This window comes from Gossypium arboreum, chromosome 8, assembly GCF_025698485.1.
Source record: "Gossypium arboreum isolate Shixiya-1 chromosome 8, ASM2569848v2, whole genome shotgun sequence".
In the NCBI taxonomy this organism is placed as follows: domain Eukaryota; kingdom Viridiplantae; phylum Streptophyta; class Magnoliopsida; order Malvales; family Malvaceae; genus Gossypium; species Gossypium arboreum.
In genome coordinates, this window is record NC_069077.1 from 47,293,774 (window position 1) to 47,309,037 (window position 15,264).

Below are 15,264 nucleotides of genomic sequence, written 5' to 3' on the forward strand. Positions count from 1 at the left end.
ATTCCTAGATTTTGCACGAGTTCCGTACTGATGCGTGGTTTCTAGATTTTCTTTTCTACTTCTGTGGTAATTTTAACTAATTAGGGTCTTTCTATAACTTTGAATGCAAACGATGTGATGAAATGCTATGAGATACAAATGCATGAATGCAAAAAGGACATCGATTCTGATTTAATCTCATTTTGAAAAATTTATTTAGAAAAAGAATATCTTTACATGTAAGAGGATTACAAATACGCTTTCGCCCTAATGCCCAAAGTTTTAACTCTATCTAATAAAAGGGCTAACTCTCGACCTACATCCAATGATGACTCATGCATCATACTCAATCGTCACCAGATCGCCAAGTCTCGAACGTGTTCAGCTACCTCTCAGATCTGAATTATGGCTTCTCCAATAAGGTAATCTCTATCTCTGACTTGTTCTTTTGACTGGCACAGTTCTCCCTTTAAATAATACTCTCGTGCCTCAAGCTGCTCGATAAAAAGCTTACTATCTTGCAATGTTGATTCTAACTCCTCAACTTTACCTCTTAGCTTCTTTACCTCTACCGTGGAATCAAGACTTCGTTGCAGTTGAAGGGATCGCCCAAGCTCAGTCACCTTAGTTTTTAACCCTTGATTTTCTTTCTCTAAGGTCAAACTCCGTAATTGCATCTCTTGGAACTTCCTCTCCCAATATTCGGCTTTGGACTTTTCCTCTCGAACCTCTTTCTGCAACTAATCTGAAGACCCTCCTATTCTCGCTCTCTTCAAGGATACTTATGCCATTTTGTAATGCTCCTTTAAATCATCTCGATCTTCCTCAATCTTCCTTTTCTTCCTCCTTTCTTTTTCAACATCCATCTTTTGAATGTCGACGTCTAAGCTCAAGTATATCTTTTCTTCCTCGAGCTTTGCTATCCTCTTCTCGAGCTCCAAGTTCTTTCTCTCGAACTCTTGCTTCATAATTTCTAACTCTGAAGGCGTCACTTGCAAATATTCCTCCATCGATCGAGCTCCTTCCACGCTTAGCCTAGGGATGTTATCATTAATCCTTCTACCTCTCCACTCGACGTACCCCAGAGTCGTAGCAGGGCTAATAGCTACTCCTTTTAATCGACAAGTGTTGTTGCAAGCAATATAGATCTCACTGACCTTCCTCTTGTAGTCAGCTCCTCTATACACGAACTCACTTTGAACCAACCCGTAAGTTTTCGGTATGAACTGTCTCAATCCATGTTGCCTCAACACAAGCAAAGGGGCATAACCAATGGCACCTCAAATTCCCAACAAAGGGACCCAATCAAAACTACTACATCGGTAAAGAATCTCACCAGGAATCATCCATGGAGCCCTCCACTCCACATCCTTTGACTGCAGGTTCTGAAGTAGTGCTATCCAATTTTTTTCAGGAAAACCCGACAAACCACCCTATCTATCAATCGAAAGTGACTGTAGAACCAAGCTAAAAGTAACTGAGCACAACCAACAAACCTGCCTGCACTGGCCCTCCTACATGCATTCAAGGACCTGAATGTCTCCACCAAAATCGCAGGAACAGAAGTGACCCGTTCGCTAAGTCGATGGAAGAGATCTGTGGTCGCATCGTCCACATATCCCAAGGCCCTGGGGAAAACTATCAATTCGTATAAGCTTAAGGCAAAAATGTCTACCCTCTTCGCCTCGTCTGGATGTGTCTGGATCAGATCTTTCAAAGCTCCCCACGGGATGCACTTACTCTCACCCTTTTCCTTAACTCTAGCCATGATCCACTGCTCGCTCATCCTCGTAATGGTTATCAGCTGCTTACCAAAGGTTGGGACACAAGCAGCTCGAGAATAAATCCTATCACACTGAAATCGAGGACACCGAAGTAAGGCTGTGTACTCCTCCATAGTAGGCACCAAATCTACCTCCCCAAAGGTAAAACAACTGTATGCTAGGTTCCAAAACTGAGCGAGAGCTCGAAACAAGTTCTCAACCTGAATATCAAACAAAAAGGGCAAATCTCCGTACTTACCGTAGAATGATTGCTTGGTCTCATTGCCCCACTGATCCCAAATTGCCTTAAGCTCCTGCAGATTATTCTACGTGACACTGATGCGAGTGTAGTCTGACAGCTCTGACATATATCCCATAGTTATGCTATCCCCTTTCCCTAGCTGAGTTTGCTCAGACCACCTATGGACGTTAGCGTTGCCCTCCACTCTATCAAGAAGTCCGTTCTCCATAATAAAACTTTCTAACTTAGAAACTGACCGTGAATCGATACCTTTTAAATGTGAAATGACATGCAATGAAAAAAGGAAACAGTCAGTATCACATAATATTAATAAACTCAAGAATGATATGTAAGGGTAATATCTAAAGTATAATTCTAACTAAGTTGAACTCTTACGGTTTTTCTATATGAGATTTTAGTTCTAAAGTTGAGGTACCTGAACCAGCAGATTCCTCGATTTTCACCCATTATAGGCTCATTTGAATCGAGTTCAGTTCAGGGGAATACATTTCCCTATAGCTACACGGAGATGAAAATCTCACGAAACCATAGGTACGGATGTATCCCGAAAGTGATCCACTATCCTGCACGGAGGCAAAAACCTCACGAAGGCGCAGTTTCTCACTCCCACTTAAGGGTGTGATCACAACGGTCATGCAAATGCAATGCGTATCAGAATATATAACATATGCAATAATACAAACACATGTAATGCAAAGAGGATTGAATTTTAAAATTTTTCAAATTTTCGACATTAAGGCAAAAGGTAATCAATTATATGGCTTGACTCTCTTATTAGTCCCCAGCGAAGTCGTCAAGCTGTCGAGACCATTTTCAACTGGTTTGGAAAATGGGAATCGACTTTATAAAAAAAACGAAAACGGGAGTCGCCACCAATCTTTTTAGGTGTGATTGGATTACCTCTAAAACATTTTGTTTTAAAATTATTAGTTTTGGTCTACGAAATCAAGAAAACGGGTTCGGGAGTCGGTTACAAACGAGGAAGGGTTAGCACCCTCGTAACGCCTAAAAATTGGTACCTAATTGACTATCAAATGTCTTTAATGTCGAAAGTTTAAAACTTTTAAGATGCAATCCTCTTTAGAATATTTTAAGTTTGAAAATTAGGGTTCACTTGTATCAACTGAATCAAAATATTACATCCAATAAGTTAGGAAGCAATATTTTTAAGACATTCGAAGCTAAGCTAGCCCTTTTTTGAAAATCCCTATCTCAAAACGACAAAACGCCATATCCAGTAAGTTAGGACACAACACTTTGAAATTCCAAGACAGTTGCTCGTATTTTGAAAACCTTAAAAATTTAGAAGGGTGCTTGACTATTCAAACTCAACGAGAAAAGTCGCAACCCAGTAAGTTAGGGCACTACCTTTCTCGAAGTTTCCAAATACCAAGCATTGCCTTTTTATTTTTGAAAACTTTTGAATCTCGTTTTTAATTAACGCATGAAGAACCATATATATACATTATAACATGTAAGATAGCATATTACAATAATAGGTAGCTAAAACATGCATTTAAATAATATGATAGCAATAATATAAAGGTCATATACTAGATACATACATAAATATAGCAAATCTTAGTTACATAACAACATACATATTAAGATATACATAGCATATATTGAAGATGAATAAGCAAAATATATAGCATATATTGAAGATGAATAAGCAAAATATACGAACATACAAAGTAATAATTAATTTAAAAAAAACGATACATGATATACAATTAGACATATAAATATATATACAAAACAAATGTGATAATATATAAAAATAATAATAATAATGTAGTAACATATATATATCAAACAAACAACACTTAATAATATTATGAAACTAGCATTTAATATATAAATGATATAAAATATAACAATACATAAAAGATTTAATACGTATTAAAATATAAAATAAAGTGAGTAATTATTTAAAAATATACATATATAATTAAAATACAATATTTAATAATGCATGATAATAATATAGATAATATATATGTAATGAAAAACAATTTTATAGCATATGGTATAAAGTATAATTTTTTAAAAACATGATTAAATAATTAATAGAATATATAATACCGTTTTGTACAAAATCTATCAAAATAATAATATAGATAATAATATACAAAAATATATAATAAATATGATGTAATAATAATATAAAATAACATATATTAAAGTGTAAAATAATATAATAATAAAATATAAAATAGTATAATAAATATTATGTAATAAAATATAATATAGATATAGGTAAATAATAATATATAAATAAATCCTTTTTTTTAAAAAAAGGACTAAAATTGAATTAAAATAAAAATCAGAGTCTAAAAAAAAGAAAGGTTTGGACCCAATTGCAATGCCTATGTAAACCCCAGAGACTCATGGGGAAAAATTCCCTTACGCCTAAAACAGCACCGTTTTAATCCAGGACTTAAAGTGGCTATTGCAGGGACTAAATTAAAACTGAGTATTCTTTCTTGACTGTCGATTTTTAGTATAAAAATGAGTTTTGTTTTTTTATTGAACCTCTGTGTCATATTACAAGTCTGAAGAAGGGCTTTATAGCCTTTAAACTATGCATATTTAGGAAAGAAATCTTTGACTTCTTTCCTTGTTTGTTTGAGTTTATCTGCTGCTATTTGTCATTTTTTGTCTGTTTAGTTTCCTTTTCTGCTCCATTTTCCTTTCTCTTTTAGCAGGTAATCAAAGAAAATACAGCGATGATCATGCTGGTGACGTAGATCTACCGGTGGCGTTGATCACAGCGTGACTTGGAGCCTAGAATCGTGGCCTTGATGGTGGGCAACTGGAACGACGAGAACTGAAGGGACGTGACACTTGGCCTAGCTTCTGGATCCTTCCGTTTGCGGCGTCTAGGGTTCCAAAAACCCTAGATCTTCCCTCATCTGTTAAACATTTGGGCCTCTTGGGCCCTGGGTGTAATGGGTCTGCTGGGTTTAGACTAAAACCGGGTGTAGGACTTTTGGTAGTTGGGTTGGGTATAGGGTAATGGTAGGTTTACTAGGTTGTAACCGGTTTTGGGCTTATCAGGCCTTGAGGCCTGTTCATTTATAAATGGGCTTTATTAATGGACTGTTGAAACATTTATTTTTTTGGTATTAAAGCCCGGGTAAATTTAGGTTATTACAACCATCAAAGGAATTTCATCTAAAATCTTACTAATTCCACCAATAAACTAATGGGTGTTTAATATTTATTGTACTTTAATAAAAAAATCAATAAAAAATTTATGACTAAACTTACCAATTTCCTTGGCAAGCTCGGCGATGGTGAAGAAATGAAGGAGATATTTTTCTTTCTTTCCTAGCTAGACTGTAAAAAGGATGAAAGAAAATGATGATTTCTTTCTCTCACTATCTGATTAACCTTTAATTAGTTAATTAATTAATCTAGTAATCTGAATTAACAAGTTAAACAATAGATAGTGGAAAGTGTTGACATTTCTAGTAATTAAAGGGTTGGCTAAAAATACCCCAACATACTAAAAAACACCTAATAAATAACACACATTTACTATAATTAATAATTAGTTATTAATTAATGTTCTTTTACTTTATTGATTGGTTAATAATTAACATCTTTCTCTGTAATGATTAAGAATTAATTATCACCTCTCCACTCACTTTTTATCTTATTTAATTGTTAAACATATTTTTATTATTGTATTATTATTAAATATTATAAGTATTATTATTGTATGATTATTAAATATTATTATAAGTATTATTATTGTATGATTATTATTAATTATTATTATTATTATTATTATTATTACTAAAGATATAAGTATTATTATTATTCAACATATTTTTTATTATCGGATTATTGTTAAACATATATATAAATACATAAATACAAAAATATGAGCAAAATGCTAAAATATAATAAATTAATATTATTCAATAATAATCCTTTATAGTTATAACAGTGTTTTGAGATTACAAGGTTTCAGTTGTCTATAAAATTCCAGACGTGACATATACATGGTTTGTCATCCAACTGTAGACGGGGCTCTATGGTGGATCCAATAAGCCGAAATGGTAGGCATTGGGTAATCTCCTTCTAATTGTACCATCACATTATGATTATCATATACATGTGCAATTGTAATAGCATGATGATATTGAAAATGTTCTGGACCTCTCCAACGAGGAAAGAAAGTTATGTCACCTCGTTTGGTTAAATAATTGAGGATCACCCCAAACCTGTTGGCAATCAGGACACCTGTTATAGGCATAACCATCCAGTGTTCTGCTGGTGCAGGTGATTGTGAGAAACATAATGAATTACGTAATTCATCAATTCCATTAGTGAAAACTCTAACATAGACATAATATGAACTCAATAACTCGTCTAGCAGTTGATGTCAAACATAGAGCCACTGATCTTCGCCATAACCAAAACAAACAGATATTGCTAGGAATCCGCAATTTCCATCACCCCTGACGTCTTGTACATGTGTGATGTAAGGGTGGAACATATCTGGAATTTCTTTCATTATTGGATGAGTGTCACATGATTCAGGCAGCTGGTTTAAGTCTATGAAGTCTAAAACTTGCTCTAATGGCTCCTGGTTTAAGTCTGGAATTTCGGTTACGTATGAACTATGTCTTGCAGGTTCTTTGTTCAACTCTACCAGATCCAACCCAACAGATTTTGACGTGGTTGAATGGTTACGTCTTATGGGAGCTTGACTTATAGAATCAACTCGTTTTTGTTGTTGTTTCTTCAAGGTTGGTTGTCCACGCGTATTTTTTTGAATTGTAGGTTCTTTAATGAGTGTTTTACTCGGCTAGAATATATCTCTTAACTTTCTTAACATACTTTTTTTCCTGGCTTTTGACTACTTAGTGAAGTTTTCTTCGAACATTTCTAATTCACTGTCACAACAAATATCCTTATTTTTCACAGAAGTGACGGTGATAAGTCAAGCTTCCTCTAGAATTCATCTATTGAATCCAACGGAATACACTCACCTGTATTGAAATGGCATTAGTTTATAAAATGTCAATATATAAATAAAATTTAGAAAATAATTGTTAAATATAGCACCTGAATTCAAGTAGACTGATAGAATGCAAGTGCATGGTAACCCACAACTATGACATAGTTTACAACCACAGTTTGAATAGTCAAGTTGATGTCTACTCGACCGCTGAAGTTCCCCTTCTAGGATATCTAGAGCTTCAAGTGCCACAAAACCCCGCAATAATTTGAAACACGGTAAGTTGTGTCTGTGTTTGAGGACAATTCTACTCTTTTCAAAACTTTCATATATCGATGTAAGTTAAGACTTCACAATTTGATCGATACAACCAACAAATTTATCTAGAGAAGAATTTTTTGCACAAAGGTATTTCTTTAGCTTTGCATGCTGGCTCTCAACTCTATTCGTAGTTCGTTCTCATAGTTGAGATGCCGATCAATCCAGACCGACACAAACATTTCCTTATATTTTCTTAACCACACTTGATCTAAATATTTTAAAACACCTGAATTTATATAAATGTTAGTTATGTATAAAAAGTCTTCTAAAACTATAAACAATTATTTATAGAATAACGAGGCTTGTACCTGGATATTCGCTCAACATTGATTGGAGTTTTCTGTAGTTTTCGGTGTACAATATTCACGTTGAAGATTAAACGAGTACAGTCCACATAGCACGAAAAGAGTCCCACTCATGTTGCGACTTGATAAACTGCCTACAATGCTTTTTATATTTTCAGTAATGTGCCATCTGCATAGTAACCGAGTGGCATCGAGGAAAACTTGTTGGCATGCATTCATCAGATCCAACTCTTTGTTCGTCACAATAACACGTGGGTACATGCACTCCTCTAGTGTCAACTTTAGACATGTTAATACCCAATTATAGTTCTCCTCCTTTTCGTTAATGATAAAGGCAAAATTTATACTAAATGTATTGTTGGTTGAAGTCACGCCAACAATCTGAACAAAAGGCAGATCATATTTGTTCGTTTTGTGCGTTGCATCTACAATCAAAATGTGCGGAAATGCACGCCATATATCCAATGATCGTGGATGAATGAAGAATAGATTTTCCAATTCATTTGAAATATTATTTACTGAAAACTCAGTAAAAAATTGTTTATCATTCAAAAGCAACATAAGAACCTGTATCAGAGTTTTACCGACATTCTGGGACGAGCGAAGCTTTTGCCGTGCATTGTATATGGTTTTTAGTGTAGAAACGTTATTCTCGTCCTCCTCTTTCAGTGTCGATAATATGTCACGTGGTGTAACATTCTTACTCGTCAAATCAACCAACAATTTTTTTTTTTGTTTTCTTTCAACCGCCTCGCATAAGCATGTCCCTCCATATGTTGTGCAAGTGGATGATTATGTTGATCACATATCACCCTTAACGTCCACCCATCATATTGTTTTAAATACGAACCTACCAATCGGAATTTACAATTGGTCTTTTTGGTGCCAGAATTTTTACTTGATTCTTTAAAGTTGTATTCACCGCCATGGTCACAAATAAGTGTGACGTAAGATACACACCATTTTCCTTTGCTTTTGATCTTCTCGTGATGATGTTATAACCAAAAGAGAATGTCGTGTTTTGCACCCATTGCATCAGCTATGTCGTGTTTTGCACCCATTGCATCAGCTCTTCATGAGACTCGAACACCTAAAATTTAAATAATTTTGTTAACAAATATTAAATGTTATAAAGATAAAAAAAAATATTAACATCATGATAAATATTATACCCGATCGATAAAAAATAGTGATGTCGCCATAAAGATCTCATTGCCTTCATTTAAGTTACTTAGTAAAAATTCAACATCTTTTGTTGAACATTACAAATTATGATTGAAAAAATCAGTAGTTATAAAATTTAAAACAAATTTTAATTTATACAAGAATTAATAAATAAAAAAGAAAAAATTGGAAAAATAGATTTTTATAAAAACAGTTTAGAACAAATTTATAAAAATAAAATTACAAATAATAAAGTGTAGTGAGAAGGACTTACTTAATTTTATTAATAATAATATGAGTTTATGTTAGGGTGTTGTTAATGTTCATCAAAATAAACATATATATATATATATATATATATATATATATATAACTCTGCCTATTTATTGTATTAATTGTAACAAAATTAATTTTTCCCTTTTTAAAATGTTGACTCTAATTTTTGGACTAAATTGATTAACTAATTAATTTAATATGTTAAAATGAAGATATTTGGAAAATGTACTAATTAATTTTTGGACCACATTAATTTAAGATCTTGACTCTAATTATTATATTAATAAAAAGACTCGTTGAGAAAGACATTCATCCAATAAAATGAGAAATGTTGTAATCAATTACGGAAAAGGAAAATTAGAGTGTTTTTTTAGTATGTTGGGTTTTTTTTTAGCCAACCCCAGTAATTAATTATGCTTCTTAACTTTACAATCCTCAATTTTCTCTATTTTAGTTACTAATCAATTTACTCTGTATTATTTTATTAATTAGTTTAATTCAATAATATTTAATAATTCAAATTTCCTAATCCCTACTTTAACTCAAAATTATTCTATTCTAATTGTTTATTACCTTAATTCCAAAATCTAGTCTAAAACTAAATTTTATAACATCGCTAAAATCAAGTTGTTATATCAAAGATGAGAAAATTTCTGCCCCGAATCACCATCTCAGTGGCCAATTTCGTGCCCCGAGACCGTAGAGATTCTCTGCTCCTTGGCACCGACTACACCTGCATCGGGTTCTTAAATCACTATGTTGGTAATCGATTTGGTTCCCAAAGTCGACAGATGAGTGGTAATTTTCAAAACGTAAGAGTCCCTCCTCATTTTCACCCCAAATCGCCATTTGATTCACCTATTTGGGTGTCAGTTGTGCCTAAGCATATATTTAATTCTTGAGGTGATTAGCTCATTTTTTTTCTTTTTGGTTTTAGTGTAGCAATCGGGTAATGATTGTTTTATTATGGATCCCACCTTGTTTTGTCATTACAGCTCTTTCGGGACTGGATTCTACTCTTTTGGCAATGGCTCTGTTTAACGGAGCTATTTTATCCATCCCTTTTGTCGGGTAAATTTTGACATTTGTTGGTGGACACCACATATTTTAAAAAATAATTTTTTAATTAGATAAATAGGTGTCAGTTAGTAGTGTACTAGCACTTTAAAAATAATTTTTTTAAAAATATACATTCATTTAGTATCTAAAATCCTAAAATAGAAAATTTTAGTGTGTAAGTGGGGTCGCATTCCGTCTTAAAATAGAAAATTTTTATTTAAATTTTTAAATTTTTAATGTTTTAAAATGATAAATTTTAATTTAATTTTTTAAAATTATAAAAATATAAATTATTAAAATAATAAAATTATATTTTTACCATCGTAAAATTATAAATTATAATTTAATTTCTACTCTCCTAATTTTTTTAATTTCACCCCAATACGATAAAAAAACATTGTGCTCTTCATTGTATTTTTTAAAAATGTTTAAAGTAATATAATTCAAGGATAACCTACAGATTGGTACCCATACAGCAACGCAGGCCTTAGAACATGAGTACCTTAGGCTAAAACCCTTACCTGGTCGCAATGCACTGGTTCCACCCAGGCAATCCAGAGAGAAAGTAGTTAATTATCCAACTCATCCAGTAGATCAGAAAACTTATTTTGAAGGGACAACCAGCATTCAATCATCACAAGCCGTGTCATCTAGAAATGCAGTTGCCGACAACATGGGCAGTTCTGATGCAGGGAGAAATGAATCTGTAAATCGGCCTATGCCCCTCCCTCCCATGCAAACAATGCCTCTGGGCATGATGGCTTATAATTTCTCATCTCAGGTTGGAGTGGGTGGTGGAATCAATGGCGGAGCTAAAGAGGGTTGAGCCTGCCTCCTTAAAATGAAAAATTTTTCATTTAAATCATTTATAATTTATAAAATTTTGAATTAAAAATAATAAAATTACACTTTAACCCCCAAAATGATAAAAATTTGATTTAATTATTTAAAAATTAAAAAGATATAAACTATTAAAATGGCGAAATTATATTTTTACTGTCATAAAAATATACAATTTAATTCCACCAAAAAAAATTTGTAACTCCCCCGCTTGGAAGAATGAATCCTGGAGGCATGTCAATGCAGTAAAATCTTGCTACGCAACCTCATCAGCAGCAACAATTGAGAAGGAAACATCAAGGAATAGGCATGAGTGGATACTCCCCGTAGTAAAAACCATGAGGCAGGTAGACTTGAGCATCATGTTGTATTTATTCACTTTCAATATAATATTAAACTTATTTCATGGAATTTTAACCACGTGATGCTTAAAGTTAATATATTAATGTAAACTTTATGATTGTTCAAGTTCTGACCATGCTTCAACATTCCAGATCTTTACATACTGTACCCTGGCCTCCCTAAGGTTTAATCTCCTTGTTCTTGCTTCATGAACATTTTCTATGCTAAAGTTATTTATATTTATTGGATTGTTTCTCTTTTTTGAGGGTTCATGGATTAAACTCTTCAAAAACCTCAACTTTCTGTAGTTGCAAGGAAAAACATAGAATATTAAGGAATGCTTTGTGTAATAGGCCCATTTTGCCCGGGTCCATAATATAAAAAAATAAAAATATATATATTTATAAAACCAAACAAAAATAAATTGTTTATAGGGCCAAAGTCCAATTACAAAACCCAAAGCTAAAATGAAAAAAAAACAATACAATAAAAGTCCAATAACCTAGCCCAATTACTAAAATAAACCATGACCCAATAAGCCCTAAAACCCGAGGCCCAATACACCTAAAATTATCTAAGCAGCACTAGAAGCTTCAGGAACGTGCCAGAATAGGCCAGAGAGTTAGGGCTCCCACGAGTGGCTCTTCGCACGGCCTCCTTCGCACGTCTTCTCGCTTCTCCGTACAACCGAGCCTGCAAAAGAACACACCAGAAGGAGCCAATAACAGAATTCATAGCGGATGACAGTAGGAAAATAGGATTTTTTTTATATATTTTTATTTTGTAAATCTGGCTATAAAAGCCATGGATGTAATCCTTTAATTTTTACGCATAATATACGCCTACGCACGCACACTAAATACGAGAAAAAGTGTTTCGAAAGCAAATTTGTAAAGGTGATTTTCAGTTTTCTACTTGCTTTAGTTTTTTCGTTGAATCATTTCATTTTCCTTTTCAATCTTTCGATATTGTATTTGAAAATAAAAAAAGAACGCGAAGGAAGGGGTCTTACTTTGCAAATTCGCCATGGATTCTTCTTTGCTTCGTTGAAATCGAAGTCAGAGGAGGGATCTTGGGGCTGCAAATTGATTTCATGACTCAAATACTCCTATTGTCGGCGGCAGCATGCGAGATGAAACCCTAAGGGAATGGGCTGATAGCATAATTTATTTTAATTTGAATGATTTGCTGCGTTTTAAGTAGAAAACAATTGAAAAAAAGAGGGTTTAATAGCATATCCAAAAACGGCATCGTTCCAAGGGGGGTAGATCCGCGCGCTGACTCACTTGGAGACCCGGATATGCCCTCTTGCGCCTAAAATGGATTATTTATGGAGCAAGCCCTTTCCCTTCGTGCCGTATCGTGATTGGATCCTATTTGTGACTGTTTTATTTTGGTTTTCTCTTAAATTTTCCCCAGAATTTGTATGACTTTGCATTTTAACCCATGTCTCCACGCAGTGTTTCAGGATCGGGGATAATTTCAAACGTGGTCCCTGTGAATTCATGCGTGTTATATATGAGTCCTTATTTTATTATTAGTAGTTTATTTATTTATGCAAATTATCCTTTTTATTTTACTTTGGTTTCAATTAGGTAATTTGTTTATATTCATTTTGGTTTTTCTTAACATGTATAGTATTTGGGAATGTTTATATTAACTGTATCATTTATATTATTGGTTGACTTACTTATTGTAATTTGAGTAATTGTATTTCCACATGTTGCATACTATTTTGTGTAATGTTTTAGGCATTATTTTACACATATATATATATATATATGTATGTATATATATGTACCTTATAATAAAATCGGCTTTATTCTATGAATATTATTAACATTACATTATTATATACATTTAACTATTTTTGAATTGATTCACATATTTATGTTATATATGTATTTGTTGTTTAAGATGAAATCACATGTTTTATACATTATTTAATTTCTAACTATATGTATACAAAATATTAGTATATATGTTAAATTTATATACATCACTAAATACTAGTATTTTATACTTATAATTTTTTTAGATCTATTCACATATTTTATTATATATCTTTATTATTTAAAGGAAAAATTCCACATATTTTATGTATTATTTAAGTTATTATTAAGCATGTACATAGTACTTATATCTAACTTGCATTAGTTACTAAAGCTAGGTTATTTTTATATATGTAGTTTTTTAGTAGATTTATATCTAAATGTTATTTAAATTTATTACATGTATATTTTATAATAAAATTAAGTTAATTTTATAATTCATATTTTAATTCCATGTTATTTAAATATACAATTATTTCTAAGGTGTCTTCACATATATATAACACATATTGAATTATTTTTACTATGGTACATGTTATTATTTTCATATAACTTTATGTAAATATTTATATATATATATATATATATATATATATATATCTTCTTTTAAAGTTATTTATGGGTATAATATATTTCTTTTAAGAACCATATTTTAAATCATACAATTTACTTATTGTATATACTTTCAAATTTTATTATTCTTATGTATGTATTATTTATATGTACCATCAATCCAAACCAATTTGTTACATGTAAAATTATGTTATATATTATTTGTTTTAAAATTCCTTTTATAAATACAGTTTTATAAATATACATCACTAAATTTATGTATTTTGTAAAATATAGTTTTTTACCTTTTGTGTATATGATTATATTTTCCAAAATTTGTTACATAATTTATATATTTACTTAATTTTTTTCATACATTATTAATTTCATGCTATTTTTTTACAAACAATTATTCCCAAATTTATTTATATATATATATGTTCTATGAATTTATTATGTACATTATATTTTATCATGTGATTTACTCTTTTTTGTATTTTATATGTTATTTAAGCTACCATGTCTATTGTCAATTTTTAAAATTTATGTTTAAAATATTTTGCATATTATTCAATTCAAATGTTTTATTCTACAATATTTATTTTAAATAATTATATATCCCTAGCTTTCGTACAAGCTTGTCAACTTATGTTATATGCTAATTAATTCATTATTATTTTGAAAATGCCCTATACTATATTGACTTTTAATTCTATTTTATTTTGTACATATTTTGTGGATCATTTTATATTGTGTCATGTTAATTATTGTTGCATATTATTTTTGTATTGATTGTTCACCTCCATGATTAAAAATTTTGGTTATATTTTACTTAGAATAATTGTACATAATTGTTGGATATATTAGTTGTGACTTGTTGTATCCTATTATTTCACGTTCATTAATCCTTTCTTATGCAAATGTTTCGACACAATGCATCAAGTATTCCATCTATTTTGAAACAAATAAACGTGTTTTGAACGAATTTCCAATTTCCTTTATTACTCAAAAATTCTGAAATAAGGCAATATCCAATATTTGAGAATTCGGAAAATCATGCTCAATCGTGCTGGGTATGATTTTTTCAGTGAACTAAATATTTGGATAACCTTTTAAAATTTTAGCATACGAGTTTTCAAAAGTCAAAAATCAATCATATTCTTAAAGGTATAAAGGATCGTATCCAAACGTGCTGAGTATGATACTGCATATCTTTGAAACGAGAGAATTTTGACCGTTAACTTGAACTATTCAAACATTTTAAAAAGAATCATATTTTGAAAAATCTTTTCTTTTAAAAAAACTTTTGGCATAAGGATAGCAGCAAATCAATTTGGTATCAATTTTTGGGCGTAATGAGGGTGCTAACCCTTCTTCATGCGTAACCGACTCCGAACCTATTTTTTGATTTTACGTGAACTAAATTTATTTTTAATGGATTAAAATGTTTTAGTAGGTGGCCCAATCACACCTAAATCAAGAGATTGGTGGCGACTCCACATTTTTGTTTTCAAAAGTCGATCCCCATTATTTTCAAAATAAAAAGAGTTTCGACCCTTTGGTTCTGGGAAATGCTTTAAGATTAGCTGCTAAG

At 31.7% G+C, this 15,264-nt stretch overlaps 1 long non-coding RNA gene across 1 annotated transcript; it reads right to left on the bottom strand.

Moving 5' to 3' along the window:
* Positions 1–11,686: 11,686 nt before the first annotated feature.
* LOC108468883 (uncharacterized) lies at positions 11,687–12,639 on the bottom strand. Its single transcript, XR_001869006.2, has 2 exons — positions 12,299–12,639; positions 11,687–11,979 (listed from the first exon to the last, which is right to left on the bottom strand). It is a non-coding gene; the product is annotated as an uncharacterized LOC108468883 (long non-coding RNA).
* Positions 12,640–15,264: the final 2,625 nt, after the last annotated feature.